The following is a 20,305-nucleotide window of genomic DNA, read 5'->3' on the forward strand; positions in this document are numbered from 1 at the left end:
ATTTACAGTTCGACGTCGCGCCAAAGCGAATGAGCACATTTCGCCTACGGCTTAGGCCGCTCTTCTAGTGTGGCTGCTCTGTGTCTGCAGGCAGCGAGGGGCTGCAAGCTTCCTGTGTTCGCACCTATATCACCTGTGCTTCCTTGTCAGAGACAGACTATCGCAAAACATACAACTCACTCCATGAATTGATTGCTACGGCATCTGTTATCAGCAGTCACAACCAGCAACACCAGTAGCAGCCGACTGACGCAAAGAATGGGAACGTGCAGTGGGATTTACGTGAAATCGGCGCAAGGCAGATCTTTCCGACGTAGGCTTGAGAATCTTATGGGAACATTTGTACTGTTTCTAAATTAAGTGTAGGTGTGGGAGGAGGGTGCTTCCTGCGCACGAATAAAAGCACGCTCGCCAATTGTGGATGCTATTCGTTCGCTTGTATCTGCCTACACACCTCTGCCGGTTGGAAATTATTCCACTTGCATGGCAAGGTGCGCATGTAGGTGTGTTAAAAATTCTGGAGGTGCTGGGTATCGATCCCAGTACCTCTCGCACGCTAAGCGAGCGCTCTACCATCTGAGCTACGCCCACCCCCCCGATAACTAGTAGTGCTACATACAGTCATATCAACGTCACACACCCTTGCACTCCCATTATTCCGCAGACAAACACTACTCTCTATGTATCAGTGAGGGTGTCTTTCAGGTTTCGTGCATTCTGTATCGAATCGTAGTTGGCCACAATGAAAGTGGCACGCATAACGTCGAAAATAGAGTTCAGACACCGCTCTGAGTAAGACGAACGTGTTGTCCACCTCTAGACTTCAATGACGTTAAGCCGTGATACCTAAGACAGATCTGCATTCGATGACACCACGATAACAGCCGGTCCTCACACTTACATCTTGCTCTCCTTATGACAGTATACATCATATCAGTCTGTGACGCTGGTTTTGCAACTTCTTGCGTGCGTTTATGTTCGCCGCGACCAACACTTACCATGCACTGACCACAAAACATGGAGGAGCCGGGGCTTGAACCCGAGACCGTTCACACGCTAAGCGAACGATCTGCCAACTGAGCTACAGCTACACACACGACCAAGCCTGGCTATTCTCCATTCTTTGCGACTCTGATGTGCACGGACACGATGGTTGGTTGGTTTGTAGCGGCGAAGGTACCAGAATACAAAGGCGCGGACACGTTCATATACACAAGAGTTCCAAGTAGTTTCGATGCTCTGGTATTACGAATGCAAATTCCGTCTGTTTTGAACGTCTTAAATTGAAAGGGCGGTCACAAATTGGTCCATTTCACTCCTTGTCGACAATCACACAGCACCTGAGGTAACAAGCACATCTCGAGCCCCATTGTGCTCTCCATTGTTCATGCCAACTCAGTGCCTCGCTCTTTGCTACTGTGTAAAACTCTTGTCGTCCAACTGAAAAACACTGGGACACAACAAGTTTCCGCGTCTCCATTGCACTGATCGTACTACGAAACGCTCCCCAAACTTGGCAATCACCCATGCAGATGACTTTTCCGACTTTACACGACGCTCACGCTAGTGACAGCCTTATTTACAGTTCGACGTCGCGCCAAAGCGAATGAGCACATTTCGCCTACGGCTTAGGCCGCTCTTCTAGTGTGGCTGCTCTGTGTCTGCAGGCAGCGAGGGGCTGCAAGCTTCCTGTGTTCGCACCTATATCACCTGTGCTTCCTTGTCAGAGACAGACTATCGCAAAACATACAACTCACTCCATGAATTGATTGCTACGGCATCTGTTATCAGCAGTGACAACCAGCAACACCAGTAGCAGCCGACTGACGCAAAGAATGGGAACGTGCAGTGGGATTTACGTGAAATCGGCGCAAGGCAGATCTTTCCGACGTAGGCTTCAGAATCTTATGGGAACATTTGTACTGTTTCTAAATTAAGTGTAGGTGTGGGAGGAGGGTGCTTCCTGCGCACGAATAAAAGCACGCTCGCCAATTGTGGATGCTAATCGTTCGCTTGTATCTGCCTACACACCTCTGCCGGTTGGGAATTATTCCACTTGCATGGCAAGGTGCGCATGTAGGTGTGTTAAAAATTCTGGAGGCGCTGGGTATCGATCCCAGTACCTCTCGCACGCTAAGCGAGCGCTCTACCATCTGAGCTACGCCCACCCCCCCGATAACTAGTAGTGCTACATACAGTCATATCAACGTCACACACCCTTGCACTCCCATTATTCCGCAGACAAACACTACTCTCTATGTATCAGTGAGGGTGTCTTTCAGGTTTCGTGCATTCTGTATCGAATCGTAGTTGGCCACAATGAAAGTGGCACGCATAACGTCGAAAATAGAGTTCAGACACCGCTCTGAGTAAGACGAACGTGTTGTTCACCTCTAGACTTCAATGACGTTAAGCCGTGATACCTAAGACAGATCCGCACTCGATGACACCACGATAACAGCCGGTCCTCACACTTACATCTTGCTCTCCTTATGACAGTATACATCATATCAGTCTGTGACGCTGGTTTTGCAACTTCTTGCGTGCGTTTATGTTCGCCGCGACCAACACTTACCATGCACTGACCACAAAACATGGAGGAGCCGGGGCTTGAACCCGAGACCGTTCACACGCTAAGCGAACGATCTGCCAACTGAGCTACAGCTACACACACGACCAAGCCTGGCTATTCTCCATTCTTTGCGACTCTGATGTGCACGGACACGATGGTTGGTTGGTTTGTAGCGGCGAAGGTACCAGAATACAAAGGCGCGGACACGTTCATATACACAAGAGTTCCAAGTAGTTTCGATGCTCTGGTATTACGAATGCAAATTCCGTCTGTTTTGAACGTCTTAAATTGAAAGGGCGGTCACAAATTGGTCCATTTCACTCCTTGTCGACAATCACACAGCACCTGAGGTAACAAGCACATCTCGAGCCCCATTGTGCTCTCCATTGTTCATGCCAACTCAGTGCCTCGCTCTTTGCTACTGTGTAAAACTCTTGTCGTCCAACTGAAAAACACTGGGACACAACAAGTTTCCGCGTCTCCATTGCACTGATCGTACTACGAAACGCTCCCCAAACTTGGCAATCACCCATGCAGATGACTTTTCCGACTTTACACGACGCTCACGCTAGTGACAGCCTTATTTACAGTTCGACGTCGCGCCAAAGCGAATGAGCACATTTCGCCTACGGCTTAGGCCGCTCTTCTAGTGTGGCTGCTCTGTGTCTGCAGGCAGCGAGGGGCTGCAAGCTTCCTGTGTTCGCACCTATATCACCTGTGCTTCCTTGTCAGAGACAGACTATCGCAAAACATACAACTCACTCCATGAATTGATTGCTACGGCATCTGTTATCAGCAGTGACAACCAGCAACACCAGTAGCAGCCGACTGACGCAAAGAATGGGAACGTGCAGTGGGATTTACGTGAAATCGGCGCAAGGCAGATCTTTCCGACGTAGGCTTCAGAATCTTATGGGAACATTTGTACTGTTTCTAAATTAAGTGTAGGTGTGGGAGGAGGGTGCTTCCTGCGCACGAATAAAAGCACGCTCGCCAATTGTGGATGCTAATCGTTCGCTTGTATCTGCCTACACACCTCTGCCGGTTGGGAATTATTCCACTTGCATGGCAAGGTGCGCATGTAGGTGTGTTAAAAATTCTGGAGGCGCTGGGTATCGATCCCAGTACCTCTCGCACGCTAAGCGAGCGCTCTACCATCTGAGCTACGCCCACCCCCCCGATAACTAGTAGTGCTACATACAGTCATATCAACGTCACACACCCTTGCACTCCCATTATTCCGCAGACAAACACTACTCTCTATGTATCAGTGAGGGTGTCTTTCAGGTTTCGTGCATTCTGTATCGAATCGTAGTTGGCCACAATGAAAGTGGCACGCATAACGTCGAAAATAGAGTTCAGACACCGCTCTGAGTAAGACGAACGTGTTGTCCACCTCTAGACTTCAATGACGTTAAGCCGTGATACCTAAGACAGATCCGCACTCGATGACACCACGATAACAGCCGGTCCTCACACTTACATCTTGCTCTCCTTATGACAGTATACATCATATCAGTCTGTGACGCTGGTTTTGCAACTTCATGCGTGCGTTTATGTTCGCCGCGACCAACACTTACCATGCACTGACCACAAAACATGGAGGAGCCGGGGCTTGAACCCGAGACCGTTCACACGCTAAGCGAACGATCTGCCAACTGAGCTACAGCTACACACACGACCAAGCCTGGCTATTCTCCATTCTTTGCGACTCTGATGTGCACGGACACGATGGTTGGTTGGTTTGTAGCGGCGAAGGTACCAGAATACAAAGGCGCGGACACGTTCATATACACAAGAGTTCCTAGTAGTTTCGATGCTCTGGTATTACGAATGCAAATTCCGTCTGTTTTGAACGTCTTAAATTGAAAGGGCGGTCACAAATTGGTCCATTTCACTCCTTGTCGACAATCACACAGCACCTGAGGTAACAAGCACATCTCGAGCCCCATTGTGCTCTCCATTGTTCATGCCAACTCAGTGCCTCGCTCTTTGCTACTGTGTAAAACTCTTGTCGTCCAACTGAAAAACACTGGGACACAACAAGTTTCCGCGTCTCCATTGCACTGATCGTACTACGAAACGCTCCCCAAACTTGGCAATCACCCATGCAGATGACTTTTCCGACTTTACACGACGCTCACGCTAGTGACAGCCTTATTTACAGTTCGACGTCGCGCCAAAGCGAATGAGCACATTTCGCCTACGGCTTAGGCCGCTCTTCTAGTGTGGCTGCTCTGTGTCTGCAGGCAGCGAGGGGCTGCAAGCTTCCTGTGTTCGCACCTATATCACCTGTGCTTCCTTGTCAGAGACAGACTATCGCAAAACATACAACTCACTCCATGAATTGATTGCTACGGCATCTGTTATCAGCAGTCACAACCAGCAACACCAGTAGCAGCCGACTGACGCAAAGAATGGGAACGTGCAGTGGGATTTACGTGAAATCGGCGCAAGGCAGATCTTTCCGACGTAGGCTTGACAATCTTATGGGAACATTTGTACTGTTTCTAAATTAAGTGTAGGTGTGGGAGGAGGGTGCTTCCTGCGCACGAATAAAAGCACGCTCGCCAATTGTGGATGCTAATCGTTCGCTTGTATCTGCCTACACACCTCTGCCGGTTGGGAATTATTCCACTTGCATGGCAAGGTGCGCATGTAGGTGTGTTAAAAATTCTGGAGGCGCTGGGTATCGATCCCAGTACCTCTCGCACGCTAAGCGAGCGCTCTACCATCTGAGCTACGCCCACCCCCCCGATAACTAGTAGTGCTACATACAGTCATATCAACGTCACACACCCTTGCACTCCCATTATTCCGCAGACAAACACTACTCTCTATGTATCAGTGAGGGTGTCTTTCAGGTTTCGTGCATTCTGTATCGAATCGTAGTTGGCCACAATTAAAGTGGCACGCATAACGTCGAAAATAGAGTTCAGACACCGCTCTGAGTAAGACGAACGTGTTGTCCACCTCTAGACTTCAATGACGTTAAGCCGTGATACCTAAGACAGATCCGCACTCGATGACACCACGATAACAGCCGGTCCTCACACTTACATCTTGCTCTCCTTATGACAGTATACATCATATCAGTCTGTGACGCTGGTTTTGCAACTTCATGCGTGCGTTTATGTTCGCCGCGACCAACACTTACCATGCACTGACCACAAAACATGGAGGAGCCGGGGCTTGAACCCGAGACCGTTCACACGCTAAGCGAACGATCTGCCAACTGAGCTACAGCTACACACACGACCAAGCCTGGCTATTCTCCATTCTTTGCGACTCTGATGTGCACGGACACGATGGTTGGTTGGTTTGTAGCGGCGAAGGTACCAGAATACAAAGGCGCGGACACGTTCATATACACAAGAGTTCCTAGTAGTTTCGATGCTCTGGTATTACGAATGCAAATTCCGTCTGTTTTGAACGTCTTAAATTGAAAGGGCGGTCACAAATTGGTCCATTTCACTCCTTGTCGACAATCACACAGCACCTGAGGTAACAAGCACATCTCGAGACCCATTGTGCTCTCCATTGTTCATGCCAACTCAGTGCCTCGCTCTTTGCTACTGTGTAAAACTCTTGTCGTCCAACTGAAAAACACTGGGACACAACAAGTTTCCGCGTCTCCATTGCACTGATCGTACTACGAAACGCTCCCCAAACTTGGCAATCACCCATGCAGATGACTTTTCCGACTTTACACGACGCTCACGCTAGTGACAGCCTTATTTACAGTTCGACGTCGCGCCAAAGCGAATGAGCACATTTCGCCTACGGCTTAGGCCGCTCTTCTAGTGTGGCTGCTCTGTGTCTGCAGGCAGCGAGGGGCTGCAAGCTTCCTGTGTTCGCACCTATATCACCTGTGCTTCCTTGTCAGAGACAGACTATCGCAAAACATACAACTCACTCCATGAATTGATTGCTACGGCATCTGTTATCAGCAGTGACAACCAGCAACACCAGTAGCAGCCGACTGGCGCAAAGAATGGGAACGTGCAGTGGGATTTACGTGAAATCGGCGCAAGGCAGATCTTTCCGACGTAGGCTTCAGAATCTTATGGGAACATTTGTACTGTTTCTAAATTAAGTGTAGGTGTGGGAGGAGGGTGCTTCCTGCGCACGAATAAAAGCACGCTCGCCAATTGTGGATGCTAATCGTTCGCTTGTATCTGCCTACACACCTCTGCCGGTTGGGAATTATTCCACTTGCATGGCAAGGTGCGCATGTAGGTGTGTTAAAAATTCTGGAGGCGCTGGGTATCGATCCCAGTACCTCTCGCACGCTAAGCGAGCGCTCTACCATCTGAGCTACGCCCACCCCCCCGATAACTAGTAGTGCTACATACAGTCATATCAACGTCACACACCCTTGCACTCCCATTATTCCGCAGACAAACACTACTCTCTATGTATCAGTGAGGGTGTCTTTCAGGTTTCGTGCATTCTGTATCGAATCGTAGTTGGCCACAATGAAAGTGGCACGCATAACGTCGAAAATAGAGTTCAGACACCGCTCTGAGTAAGACGAACGTGTTGTCCACCTCTAGACTTCAATGACGTTAAGCCGTGATACCTAAGACAGATCCGCACTCGATGACACCACGATAACAGCCGGTCCTCACACTTACATCTTGCTCTCCTTATGACAGTATACATCATATCAGTCTGTGACGCTGGTTTTGCAACTTCATGCGTGCGTTTATGTTCGCCGCGACCAACACTTACCATGCACTGACCACAAAACATGGAGGAGCCGGGGCTTGAACCCGAGACCGTTCACACGCTAAGCGAACGATCTGCCAACTGAGCTACAGCTACAGACACGACCAAGCCTGGCTATTCTCCATTCTTTGCGACTCTGATGTGCACGGACACGATGGTTGGTTGGTTTGTAGCGGCGAAGGTACCAGAATACAAAGGCGCGGACACGTTCATATACACAAGAGTTCCTAGTAGTTTCGATGCTCTGGTATTACGAATGCAAATTCCGTCTGTTTTGAACGTCTTAAATTGAAAGGGCGGTCACAAATTGGTCCATTTCACTCCTTGTCGACAATCACACAGCACCTGAGGTAACAAGCACATCTCGAGCCCCATTGTGCTCTCCATTGTTCATGCCAACTCAGTGCCTCGCTCTTTTCTACTGTGTAAAACTCTTGTCGTCCAACTGAAAAACACTGGGACACAACAAGTTTCCGCGTCTCCATTGCACTGATCGTACTACGAAACGCTCCCCAAACTTGGCAATCACCCATGCAGATGACTTTTCCGACTTTACACGACGCTCACGCTAGTGACAGCCTTATTTACAGTTCGACGTCGCGCCAAAGCGAATGAGCACATTTCGCCTACGGCTTAGGCCGCTCTTCTAGTGTGGCTGCTCTGTGTCTGCAGGCAGCGAGGGGCTGCAAGCTTCCTGTGTTCGCACCTATATCACCTGTGCTTCCTTGTCAGAGACAGACTATCGCAAAACATACAACTCACTCCATGAATTGATTGCTACGGCATCTGTTATCAGCAGTGACAACCAGCAACACCAGTAGCAGCCGACTGACGCAAAGAATGGGAACGTGCAGTGGGATTTACGTGAAATCGGCGCAAGGCAGATCTTTCCGACGTAGGCTTCAGAATCTTATGGGAACATTTGTACTGTTTCTAAATTAAGTGTAGGTGTGGGAGGAGGGTGCTTCCTGCGCACGAATAAAAGCACGCTCGCCAATTGTGGATGCTAATCGTTCGCTTGTATCTGCCTACACACCTCTGCCGGTTGGGAATTATTCCACTTGCATGGCAAGGTGCGCATGTAGGTGTGTTAAAAATTCTGGAAGCGCTGGGTATCGATCCCAGTACCTCTCGCACGCTAAGCGAGCGCTCTACCATCTGAGCTACGCCCACCCCCCCGATAACTAGTAGTGCTACATACAGTCATATCAACGTCACACACCCTTGCACTCCCATTATTCCGCAGACAAACACTACTCTCTATGTATCAGTGAGGGTGTCTTTCAGGTTTCGTGCATTCTGTATCGAATCGTAGTTGGCCACAATGAAAGTGGCACGCATAACGTCGAAAATAGAGTTCAGACACCGCTCTGAGTAAGACGAACGTGTTGTCCACCTCTAGACTTCAATGACGTTAAGCCGTGATACCTAAGACAGATCCGCACTCGATGACACCACGATAACAGCCGGTCCTCACACTTACATCTTGCTCTCCTTATGACAGTATACATCATATCAGTCTGTGACGCTGGTTTTGCAACTTCATGCGTGCGTTTATGTTCGCCGCGACCAACACTTACCATGCACTGACCACAAAACATGGAGGAGCCGGGGCTTGAACCCGAGACCGTTCACACGCTAAGCGAACGATCTGCCAACTGAGCTACAGCTACACACACGACCAAGCCTGGCTATTCTCCATTCTTTGCGACTCTGATGTGCACGGACACGATGGTTGGTTGGTTTGTAGCGGCGAAGGTACCAGAATACAAAGGCGCGGACACGTTCATATACACAAGAGTTCCTAGTAGTTTCGATGCTCTGGTATTACGAATGCAAATTCCGTCTGTTTTGAACGTCTTAAATTGAAAGGGCGGTCACAAATTGGTCCATTTCACTCCTTGTCGACAATCACACAGCACCTGAGGTAACAAGCACATCTCGAGCCCCATTGTGCTCTCCATTGTTCATGCCAACTCAGTGCCTCGCTCTTTGCTACTGTGTAAAACTCTTGTCGTCCAACTGAAAAACACTGGGACACAACAAGTTTCCGCATCTCCATTGCACTGATCGTACTACGAAACGCTCCCCAAACTTGGCAATCACCCATGCAGATGACTTTTCCGACTTTACACGACGCTCACGCTAGTGACAGCCTTATTTACAGTTCGACGTCGCGCCAAAGCGAATGAGCACATTTCGCCTACGGCTTAGGCCGCTCTTCTAGTGTGGCTGCTCTGTGTCTGCAGGCAGCGAGGGGCTGCAAGCTTCCTGTGTTCGCACCTATATCACCTGTGCTTCCTTGTCAGAGACAGACTATCGCAAAACATACAACTCACTCCATGAATTGATTGCTACGGCATCTGTTATCAGCAGTGACAACCAGCAACACCAGTAGCAGCCGACTGACGCAAAGAATGGGAACGTGCAGTGGGATTTACGTGAAATCGGCGCAAGGCAGATCTTTCCGACGTAGGCTTCAGAATCTTATGGGAACATTTGTACTGTTTCTAAATTAAGTGTAGGTGTGGGAGGAGGGTGCTTCCTGCGCACGAATAAAAGCACGCTCGCCAATTGTGGATGCTAATCGTTCGCTTGTATCTGCCTACACACCTCTGCCGGTTGGGAATTATTCCACTTGCATGGCAAGGTGCGCATGTAGGTGTGTTAAAAATTCTGGAGGCGCTGGGTATCGATCCCAGTACCTCTCGCACGCTAAGCGAGCGCTCTACCATCTGAGCTACGCCCACCCCCCCGATAACTAGTAGTGCTACATACAGTCATATCAACGTCACACACCCTTGCACTCCCATTATTCCGCAGACAAACACTACTCTCTATGTATCAGTGAGGGTGTCTTTCAGGTTTCGTGCATTCTGTATCGAATCGTAGTTGGCCACAATGAAAGTGGCACGCATAACGTCGAAAATAGAGTTCAGACACCGCTCTGAGTAAGACGAACGTGTTGTCCACCTCTAGACTTCAATGACGTTAAGCCGTGATACCTAAGACAGATCCGCACTCGATGACACCACGATAACAGCCGGTCCTCACACTTACATCTTGCTCTCCTTATGACAGTATACATCATATCAGTCTGTGACGCTGGTTTTGCAACTTCATGCGTGCGTTTATGTTCGCCGCGACCAACACTTACCATGCACTGACCACAAAACATGGAGGAGCCGGGGCTTGAACCCGAGACCGTTCACACGCTAAGCGAACGATCTGCCAACTGAGCTACAGCTACACACACGACCAAGCCTGGCTATTCTCCATTGTTTGCGACTCTGATGTGCACGGACACGATGGTTGGTTGGTTTGTAGCGGCGAAGGTACCAGAATACAAAGGCGCGGACACGTTCATATACACAAGAGTTCCTAGTAGTTTCGATGCTCTGGTATTACGAATGCAAATTCCGTCTGTTTTGAACGTCTTAAATTGAAAGGGCGGTCACAAATTGGTCCATTTCACTCCTTGTCGACAATCACACAGCACCTGAGGTAACAAGCACATCTCGAGCCCCATTGTGCTCTCCATTGTTCATGCCAACTCAGTGCCTCGCTCTTTGCTACTGTGTAAAACTCTTGTCGTCCAACTGAAAAACACTGGGACACAACAAGTTTCCGCGTCTCCATTGCACTGATCGTACTACGAAACGCTCCCCAAACTTGGCAATCACCCATGCAGATGACTTTTCCGACTTTACACGACGCTCACGCTAGTGACAGCCTTATTTACAGTTCGACGTCGCGCCAAAGCGAATGAGCACATTTCGCCTACGGCTTAGGCCGCTCTTCTAGTGTGGCTGCTCTGTGTCTGCAGGCAGCGAGGGGCTGCAAGCTTCCTGTGTTCGCACCTATATCACCTGTGCTTCCTTGTCAGAGACAGACTATCGCAAAACATACAACTCACTCCATGTATTGATTGCTACGGCATCTGTTATCAGCAGTCACAACCAGCAACACCAGTAGCAGCCGACTGACGCAAAGAATGGGAACGTGCAGTGGGATTTACGTGAAATCGGCGCAAGGCAGATCTTTCCGACGTAGGCTTGACAATCTTATGGGAACATTTGTACTGTTTCTAAATTAAGTGTAGGTGTGGGAGGAGGGTGCTTCCTGCGCACGAATAAAAGCACGCTCGCCAATTGTGGATGCTAATCGTTCGCTTGTATCTGCCTACACACCTCTGCCGGTTGGGAATTATTCCACTTGCATGGCAAGGTGCGCATGTAGGTGTGTTAAAAATTCTGGAGGCGCTGGGTATCGATCCCAGTACCTCTCGCACGCTAAGCGAGCGCTCTACCATCTGAGCTACGCCCACCCCCCCGGTAACTAGTAGTGCTACATACAGTCATATCAACGTCACACACCCTTGCACTCCCATTATTCCGCAGACAAACACTACTCTCTATGTATCAGTGAGGGTGTCTTTCAGGTTTCGTGCATTCTGTATCGAATCGTAGTTGGCCACAATGAAAGTGGCACGCATAACGTCGAAAATAGAGTTCAGACACCGCTCTGAGTAAGACAAACGTGTTGTCCACCTCTAGACTTCAATGACGTTAAGCCGTGATACCTAAGACAGATCTGCATTCGATGACACCACGATAACAGCCGGTCCTCACACTTACATCTTGCTCTCCTTATGACAGTATACATCATATCAGTCTGTGACGCTGGTTTTGCAACTTCTTGCGTGCGTTTATGTTCGCCGCGACCAACACTTACCATGCACTGACCACAAAACATGGAGGAGCCGGGGCTTGAACACGAGACCGTTCACACGCTAAGCGAACGATCTGCCAACTGAGCTACAGCTACACACACGACCAAGCCTGGCTATTCTCCATTGTTTGCGACTCTGATGTGCACGGACACGATGGTTGGTTGGTTTGTAGCGGCGAAGGTACCAGAATACAAAGGCGCGGACACGTTCATATACACAAGAGTTCCTAGTAGTTTCGATGCTCTGGTATTACGAATGCAAATTCCGTCTGTTTTGAACGTCTTAAATTGAAAGGGCGGTCACAAATTGGTCCATTTCACTCCTTGTCGACAATCACACAGCACCTGAGGTAACAAGCACATCTCGAGCCCCATTGTGCTCTCCATTGTTCATGCCAACTCAGTGCCTCGCTCTTTGCTACTGTGTAAAACTCTTGTCGTCCAACTGAAAAACACTGGGACACAACAAGTTTCCGCGTCTCCATTGCACTGATCGTACTACGAAACGCTCCCCAAACTTGGCAATCACCCATGCAGATGACTTTTCCGACTTTACACGACGCTCACGCTAGTGACAGCCTTATTTACAGTTCGACGTCGCGCCAAAGCGAATGAGCACATTTCGCCTACGGCTTAGGCCGCTCTTCTAGTGTGGCTGCTCTGTGTCTGCAGGCAGCGAGGGGCTGCAAGCTTCCTGTGTTCGCACCTATATCACCTGTGCTTCCTTGTCAGAGACAGACTATCGCAAAACATACAACTCACTCCATGAATTGATTGCTACGGCATCTGTTATCAGCAGTCACAACCAGCAACACCAGTAGCAGCCGACTGACGCAAAGAATGGGAACGTGCAGTGGGATTTACGTGAAATCGGCGCAAGGCAGATCTTTCCGACGTAGGCTTGACAATCTTATGGGAACATTTGTACTGTTTCTAAATTAAGTGTAGGTGTGGGAGGAGGGTGCTTCCTGCGCACGAATAAAAGCACGCTCGCCAATTGTGGATGCTAATCGTTCGCTTGTATCTGCCTACACACCTCTGCCGGTTGGGAATTATTCCACTTGCATGGCAAGGTGCGCATGTAGGTGTGTTAAAAATTCTGGAGGCGCTGGGTATCGATCCCAGTACCTCTCGCACGCTAAGCGAGCGCTCTACCATCTGAGCTACGCCCATCCCCCCGGTAACTAGTAGTGCTACATACAGTCATATCAACGTCACAGACCCTTGCACTCCCATTATTCCGCAGACAAACACTACTCTCTATGTATCAGTGAGGGTGTCTTTCAGGTTTCGTGCATTCTGTATCGAATCGTAGTTGGCCACAATGAAAGTGGCACGCATAACGTCGAAAATAGAGTTCAGACACCGCTCTGAGTAAGACAAACGTGTTGTCCACCTCTAGACTTCAATGACGTTAAGCCGTGATACCTAAGACAGATCTGCATTCGATGACACCACGATAACAGCCGGTCCTCACACTTACATCTTGCTCTCCTTATGACAGTATACATCATATCAGTCTGTGACGCTGGTTTTGCAACTTCTTGCGTGCGTTTATGTTCGCCGCGACCAACACTTACCATGCACTGACCACAAAACATGGAAGAGCCGGGGCTTGAACCCGAGACCGTTCACACGCTAAGCGAACGATCTGCCAACTGAGCTACAGCTACAGACACGACCAAGCCTGGCTATTCTCCATTCTTTGCGACTCTGATGTGCACGGACACGATGGTTGGTTGGTTTGTAGCGGCGAAGGTACCAGAATACAAAGGCGCGGACACGTTCATATACACAAGAGTTCCTAGTAGTTTCGATGCTCTGGTATTACGAATGCAAATTCCGTCTGTTTTGAACGTCTTAAATTGAAAGGGCGGTCACAAATTGGTCCATTTCACTCCTTGTCGACAATCACACAGCACCTGAGGTAACAAGCACATCTCGAGCCCCATTGTGCTCTCCATTGTTCATGCCAACTCAGTGCCTCGCTCTTTGCTACTGTGTAAAACTCTTGTCGTCCAACTGAAAAACACTGGGACACAACAAGTTTCCGCGTCTCCATTGCACTGATCGTACTACGAAACGCTCCCCAAACTTGGCAATCACCCATGCAGATGACTTTTCCGACTTTACACGACGCTCACGCTAGTGACAGCCTTATTTACAGTTCGACGTCGCGCCAAAGCGAATGAGCACATTTCGCCTACGGCTTAGGCCGCTCTTCTAGTGTGGCTGCTCTGTGTCTGCAGGCAGCGAGGGGCTGCAAGCTTCCTGTGTTCGCACCTATATCACCTGTGCTTCCTTGTCAGAGACAGACTATCGCAAAACATACAACTCACTCCATGAATTGATTGCTACGGCATCTGTTATCAGCAGTCACAACCAGCAACACCAGTAGCAGCCGACTGACGCAAAGAATGGGAACGTGCAGTGGGATTTACGTGAAATCGGCGCAAGGCAGATCTTTCCGACGTAGGCTTGAGAATCTTATGGGAACATTTGTACTGTTTCTAAATTAAGTGTAGGTGTGGGAGGAGGGTGCTTCCTGCGCACGAATAAAAGCACGCTCGCCAATTGTGGATGCTAATCGTTCGCTTGTATCTGCCTACACACCTCTGCCGGTTGGGAATTATTCCACTTGCATGGCAAGGTGCGCATGTAGGTGTGTTAAAAATTCTGGAGGCGCTGGGTATCGATCCCAGTACCTCTCGCACGCTAAGCGAGCGCTCTACCATCTGAGCTACGCCCACCCCCCCGGTAACTAGTAGTGCTACATACAGTCATATCAACGTCACAGACCCTTGCACTCCCATTATTCCGCAGACAAACACTACTCTCTATGTATCAGTGAGGGTGTCTTTCAGGTTTCGTGCATTCTGTATCGAATCGTAGTTGGCCACAATGAAAGTGGCACGCATAACGTCGAAAATAGAGTTCAGACACCGCTCTGAGTAAGACAAACGTGTTGTCCACCTCTAGACTTCAATGACGTTAAGCCGTGATACCTAAGACAGATCTGCATTCGATGACACCACGATAACAGCCGGTCCTCACACTTACATCTTGCTCTCCTTATGACAGTATACATCATATCAGTCTGTGACGCTGGTTTTGCAACTTCTTGCGTGCGTTTATGTTCGCCGCGACCAACACTTACCATGCACTGACCACAAAACATGGAGGAGCCGGGGCTTGAACCCGAGACCGTTCACACGCTAAGCGAACGATCTGCCAACTGAGCTACAGCTACACACACGACCAAGCCTGGCTATTCTCCATTGTTTGCGACTCTGATGTGCACGGACACGATGGTTGGTTGGTTTGTAGCGGCGAAGGTACCAGAATACAAAGGCGCGGACACGTTCATATACACAAGAGTTCCTAGTAGTTTCGATGCTCTGGTATTACGAATGCAAATTCCGTCTGTTTTGAACGTCTTAAATTGAAAGGGCGGTCACAAATTGGTCCATTTCACTCCTTGTCGACAATCACACAGCACCTGAGGTAACAAGCACATCTCGAGCCCCATTGTGCTCTCCATTGTTCATGCCAACTCAGTGCCTCGCTCTTTGCTACTGTGTAAAACTCTTGTCGTCCAACTGAAAAACACTGGGACACAACAAGTTTCCGCGTCTCCATTGCACTGATCGTACTACGAAACGCTCCCCAAACTTGGCAATCACCCATGCAGATGACTTTTCCGACTTTACACGACGCTCACGCTAGTGACAGCCTTATTTACAGTTCGACGTCGCGCCAAAGCGAATGAGCACATTTCGCCTACGGCTTAGGCCGCTCTTCTAGTGTGGCTGCTCTGTGTCTGCAGGCAGCGAGGGGCTGCAAGCTTCCTGTGTTCGCACCTATATCACCTGTGCTTCCTTGTCAGAGACAGACTATCGCAAAACATACAACTCACTCCATGAATTGATTGCTACGGCATCTGTTATCAGCAGTCACAACCAGCAACACCAGTAGCAGCCGACTGACGCAAAGAATGGGAACGTGCAGTGGGATTTACGTGAAATCGGCGCAAGGCAGATCTTTCCGACGTAGGCTTGACAATCTTATGGGAACATTTGTACTGTTTCTAAATTAAGTGTAGGTGTGGGAGGAGGGTGCTTCCTGCGCACGAATAAAAGCACGCTCGCCAATTGTGGATCGTTCGCTTGTATCTGCCTACACACCTCTGCCGGTTGGGAATTATTCCACTTGCATGGCAAGGTGCGCATGTAGGTGTGTTAAAAATTCTGGAGGCGCTGGGTATCGATCCCAGTACCTCTCGCACGCTAAGCGAGCGCTCTACCATCTGAGCTACGCCCACCCCCCCGGTAACTAGTAGTGCTACATACAGTCATATCAACGTCACACACCCTTGCACTCCCATTATTCCGCAGACAAACACTACTCTCTATGTATCAGTGAGGGTGTCTTTCAGGTTTCGTGCATTCTGTATCGAATCGTAGTTGGCCACAATGAAAGTGGCACGCATAACGTCGAAAATAGAGTTCAGACACCGCTCTGAGTAAGACAAACGTGTTGTCCACCTCTAGACTTCAATGACGTTAAGCCGTGATACCTAAGACAGATCTGCACTCGATGACACCACGATAACAGCCGGTCCTCACACTTACATCTTGCTCTCCTTATGACAGTATACATCATATCAGTCTGTGACGCTGGTTTTGCAACTTCTTGCGTGCGTTTATGTTCGCCGCGACCAACACTTACCATGCACTGACCACAAAACATGGAGGAGCCGGGGCTTGAACACGAGACCGTTCACACGCTAAGCGAACGATCTGCCAACTGAGCTACAGCTACACACACGACCAAGCCTGGCTATTCTCCATTCTTTGCGACTCTGATGTGCACGGACACGATGGTTGGTTGGTTTGTAGCGGCGAAGGTACCAGAATACAAAGGCGCGGACACGTTCATATACACAAGAGTTCCTAGTAGTTTCGATGCTCTGGTATTACGAATGCAAATTCCGTCTGTTTTGAACGTCTTAAATTGAAAGGGCGGTCACAGATTGGTCCATTTCACTCCTTGTCGACAATCACACAGCACCTGAGGTAACAAGCACATCTCGAGCCCCATTGTGCTCTCCATTGTTCATGCCAACTCAGTGCCTCGCTCTTTGCTACTGTGTAAAACTCTTGTCGTCCAACTGAAAAACACTGGGACACAACAAGTTTCCGCGTCTCCATTGCACTGATCGTACTACGAAACGCTCCCCAAACTTGGCAATCACCCATGCAGATGACTTTTCCGACTTTACACGACGCTCACGCTAGTGACAGCCTTATTTACAGTTCGACGTCGCGCCAAAGCGAATGAGCACATTTCGCCTACGGCTTAGGCCGCTCTTCTAGTGTGGCTGCTCTGTGTCTGCAGGCAGCGAGGGGCTGCAAGCTTCCTGTGTTCGCACCTATATCACCTGTGCTTCCTTGTCAGAGACAGACTATCGCAAAACATACAACTCACTCCATGAATTGATTGCTACGGCATCTGTTATCAGCAGTCACAACCAGCAACACCAGTAGCAGCCGACTGACGCAAAGAATGGGAACGTGCAGTGGGATTTACGTGAAATCGGCGCAAGGCAGATCTTTCCGACGTAGGCTTGACAATCTTATGGGAACATTTGTACTGTTTCTAAATTAAGTGTAGGTGTGGGAGGAGGGTGCTTCCTGCGCACGAATAAAAGCACGCTCGCCAATTGTGGATGCTAATCGTTCGCTTGTATCTGCCTACACACCTCTGCCGGTTGGGAATTATTCCACTTGCATGGCAAGGTGCGCATGTAGGTGTGTTAAAAATTCTGGAGGCGCTGGGTATCGATCCCAGTACCTCTCGCACGCTAAGCGAGCGCTCTACCATCTGAGCTACGCCCACCCCCCCGGTAACTAGTAGTGCTACATACAGTCATATCAACGTCACACACCCTTGCACTCCCATTATGCCGCAGACAAACACTACTCTCTATGTATCAGTGAGGGTGTCTTTCAGGTTTCGTGCATTCTGTATCGAATCGTAGTTGGCCACAATGAAAGTGGCACGCATAACGTCGAAAATAGAGTTCAGACACCGCTCTGAGTAAGACAAACGTGTTGTCCACCTCTAGACTTCAATGACGTTAAGCCGTGATACCTAAGACAGATCTGCACTCGATGACACCACGATAACAGCCGGTCCTCACACTTACATCTTGCTCTCCTTATGACAGTATACATCATATCAGTCTGTGACGCTGGTTTTGCAACTTCTTGCGTGCGTTTATGTTCGCCGCGACCAACACTTACCATGCACTGACCACAAAACATGGAGGAGCCGGGGCTTGAACCCGAGACCGTTCACACGCTAAGCGAACGATCTGCCAACTGAGCTACAGCTACACACACTACCAAGCCTGGCTATTCTCCATTCTTTGCGACTCTGATGTGCACGGACACGATGGTTGGTTGGTTTGTAGCGGCGAAGGTACCAGAATACAAAGGCGCGGACACGTTCATATACACAAGAGTTCCTAGTAGTTTCGATGCTCTGGTATTACGAATGCAAATTCCGTCTGTTTTGAACGTCTTAAATTGAAAGGGCGGTCACAAATTGGTCCATTTCACTCCTTGTCGACAATCACACAGCACCTGAGGTAACAAGCACATCTCGAGCCCCATTGTGCTCTCCATTGTTCATGCCAACTCAGTGCCTCGCTCTTTGCTACTGTGTAAAACTCTTGTCGTCCAACTGAAAAACACTGGGACACAACAAGTTTCCGCGTCTCCATTGCACTGATCGTAGTACGAAACGCTCCCCAAACTTGGCAATCACCCATGCAGATGACTTTTCCGACTTTACACGACGCTCACGCAACGCTCACGCTAGTGACAGCCTTATTTACAGTTCGACGTCGCGCCAAAGCGAATGAGCACATTTCGCCTACGGCTTAGGCCGCTCTTCTAGTGTGGCTGCTCTGTGTCTGCAGGCAGCGAGGGGCTGCAAGCTTCCTGTGTTCGCACCTATATCACCTGTGCTTCCTTGTCAGAGACAGACTATCGCAAAACATACAACTCACTCCATGAATTGATTGCTACGGCATCTGTTATCAGCAGTGACAACCAGCAACACCAGTAGCAGCCGACTGACGCAAAGAATGGGAACGTGCAGTGGGATTTACGTGAAATCGGCGCAAGGCAGATCTTTCCGACGTAGGCTTCAGAATCTTATGGGAACATTTGTACTGTTTCTAAATTAAGTGTAGGTGTGGGAGGAGGGTGCTTCCTGCGCACGAATAAAAGCACGCTCGCCAATTGTGGATGCTAATCGTTCGCTTGTATCTGCCTACACACCTCTGCCGGTTGGGAATTATTCCACTTGCATGGCAAGGTGCGCATGTAGGTGTGTTAAAAATTCTGGAGGCGCTGGGTATCGATCCCAGTACCTCTCGCACGCTAAGCGAGCGCTCTACCATCTGAGCTACGTCCACCACCCCGGTAACTAGTAGTGCTACATACAGTCATATCAACGTCACAGACCCTTGCACTCCCATTATTCCGCAGACAAACACTACTCTCTATGTATCAGTGAGGGTGTCTTTCAGGTTTCGTGCATTCTGTATCGAATCGTAGTTGGCCACAATGAAAGTGGCACGCATAACGTCGAAAATAGAGTTCAGACACCGCTCTGAGTAAGACAAACGTGTTGTCCACCTCTAGACTTCAATGACGTTAAGCCGTGATACCTAAGACAGATCTGCATTCGATGACACCACGATAACAGCCGGTCCTCACACTTACATCTTGCTCTCCTTATGACAGTATACATCATATCAGTCTGTGACGCTGGTTTTGCAACTTCTTGCGTGCGTTTATGTTCGCCGCGACCAACACTTACCATGCACTGACCACAAAACATGGAGGAGCCGGGGCTTGAACCCGAGACCGTTCACACGCTAAGCGAACGATCTGCCAACTGAGCTACAGCTACACACACGACCAAGCCTGGCTATTCTCCATTCTTTGCGACTCTGATGTGCACGGACACGATGGTTGGTTGGTTTGTAGCGGCGAAGGTACCAGAATACAAAGGCGCGGACACGTTCATATACACAAGAGTTCCTAGTAGTTTCGATGCTCTGGTATTACGAATGCAAATTCCGTCTGTTTTGAACGTCTTAAATTGAAAGGGCGGTCACAAATTGGTCCATTTCACTCCTTGTCGACAATCACACAGCACCTGAGGTAACAAGCACATCTCGAGCCCCATTGTGCT

At 49.2% G+C, this 20,305-nt stretch overlaps 13 non-coding genes across 13 annotated transcripts; all 13 read right to left on the reverse strand.

Moving 5' to 3' along the window:
* Nucleotides 1-518: 518 nt before the first annotated feature.
* Trnaa-agc (transfer RNA alanine (anticodon AGC)) lies at nucleotides 519-595 on the reverse strand. Its single transcript has one exon. It is a non-coding gene; the product is annotated as a tRNA-Ala (tRNA).
* Nucleotides 596-2,095: 1,500 nt separating this feature from the next.
* On the reverse strand, nucleotides 2,096-2,169 carry Trnaa-agc (transfer RNA alanine (anticodon AGC)). Its single transcript has one exon. It is a non-coding gene; the product is annotated as a tRNA-Ala (tRNA).
* A 1,503-nt stretch (nucleotides 2,170-3,672) lies between these two features.
* On the reverse strand, nucleotides 3,673-3,746 carry Trnaa-agc (transfer RNA alanine (anticodon AGC)). The gene has a single exon. It is a non-coding gene; the product is annotated as a tRNA-Ala (tRNA).
* A 1,503-nt stretch (nucleotides 3,747-5,249) lies between these two features.
* Trnaa-agc (transfer RNA alanine (anticodon AGC)) lies at nucleotides 5,250-5,323 on the reverse strand. Its single transcript has one exon. It is a non-coding gene; the product is annotated as a tRNA-Ala (tRNA).
* Nucleotides 5,324-6,826: 1,503 nt separating this feature from the next.
* Trnaa-agc (transfer RNA alanine (anticodon AGC)) lies at nucleotides 6,827-6,900 on the reverse strand. Its single transcript has one exon. It is a non-coding gene; the product is annotated as a tRNA-Ala (tRNA).
* A 1,503-nt stretch (nucleotides 6,901-8,403) lies between these two features.
* Nucleotides 8,404-8,477, reverse strand: Trnaa-agc (transfer RNA alanine (anticodon AGC)). Its single transcript has one exon. It is a non-coding gene; the product is annotated as a tRNA-Ala (tRNA).
* A 1,503-nt stretch (nucleotides 8,478-9,980) lies between these two features.
* Trnaa-agc (transfer RNA alanine (anticodon AGC)) lies at nucleotides 9,981-10,054 on the reverse strand. The gene has a single exon. It is a non-coding gene; the product is annotated as a tRNA-Ala (tRNA).
* A 1,503-nt stretch (nucleotides 10,055-11,557) lies between these two features.
* Trnaa-agc (transfer RNA alanine (anticodon AGC)) lies at nucleotides 11,558-11,631 on the reverse strand. Its single transcript has one exon. It is a non-coding gene; the product is annotated as a tRNA-Ala (tRNA).
* Nucleotides 11,632-13,134: 1,503 nt separating this feature from the next.
* Nucleotides 13,135-13,209, reverse strand: Trnaa-agc (transfer RNA alanine (anticodon AGC)). The gene has a single exon. It is a non-coding gene; the product is annotated as a tRNA-Ala (tRNA).
* Nucleotides 13,210-14,711: 1,502 nt separating this feature from the next.
* On the reverse strand, nucleotides 14,712-14,785 carry Trnaa-agc (transfer RNA alanine (anticodon AGC)). Its single transcript has one exon. It is a non-coding gene; the product is annotated as a tRNA-Ala (tRNA).
* Nucleotides 14,786-16,282: 1,497 nt separating this feature from the next.
* Trnaa-agc (transfer RNA alanine (anticodon AGC)) lies at nucleotides 16,283-16,356 on the reverse strand. The gene has a single exon. It is a non-coding gene; the product is annotated as a tRNA-Ala (tRNA).
* A 1,503-nt stretch (nucleotides 16,357-17,859) lies between these two features.
* Trnaa-agc (transfer RNA alanine (anticodon AGC)) lies at nucleotides 17,860-17,933 on the reverse strand. The gene has a single exon. It is a non-coding gene; the product is annotated as a tRNA-Ala (tRNA).
* Nucleotides 17,934-19,447: 1,514 nt separating this feature from the next.
* Trnaa-agc (transfer RNA alanine (anticodon AGC)) lies at nucleotides 19,448-19,521 on the reverse strand. The gene has a single exon. It is a non-coding gene; the product is annotated as a tRNA-Ala (tRNA).
* Nucleotides 19,522-20,305: the final 784 nt, after the last annotated feature.

Source organism: Schistocerca gregaria, chromosome 11 (assembly GCF_023897955.1).
Source record: "Schistocerca gregaria isolate iqSchGreg1 chromosome 11, iqSchGreg1.2, whole genome shotgun sequence".
Classification (NCBI taxonomy): domain Eukaryota; kingdom Metazoa; phylum Arthropoda; class Insecta; order Orthoptera; family Acrididae; genus Schistocerca; species Schistocerca gregaria.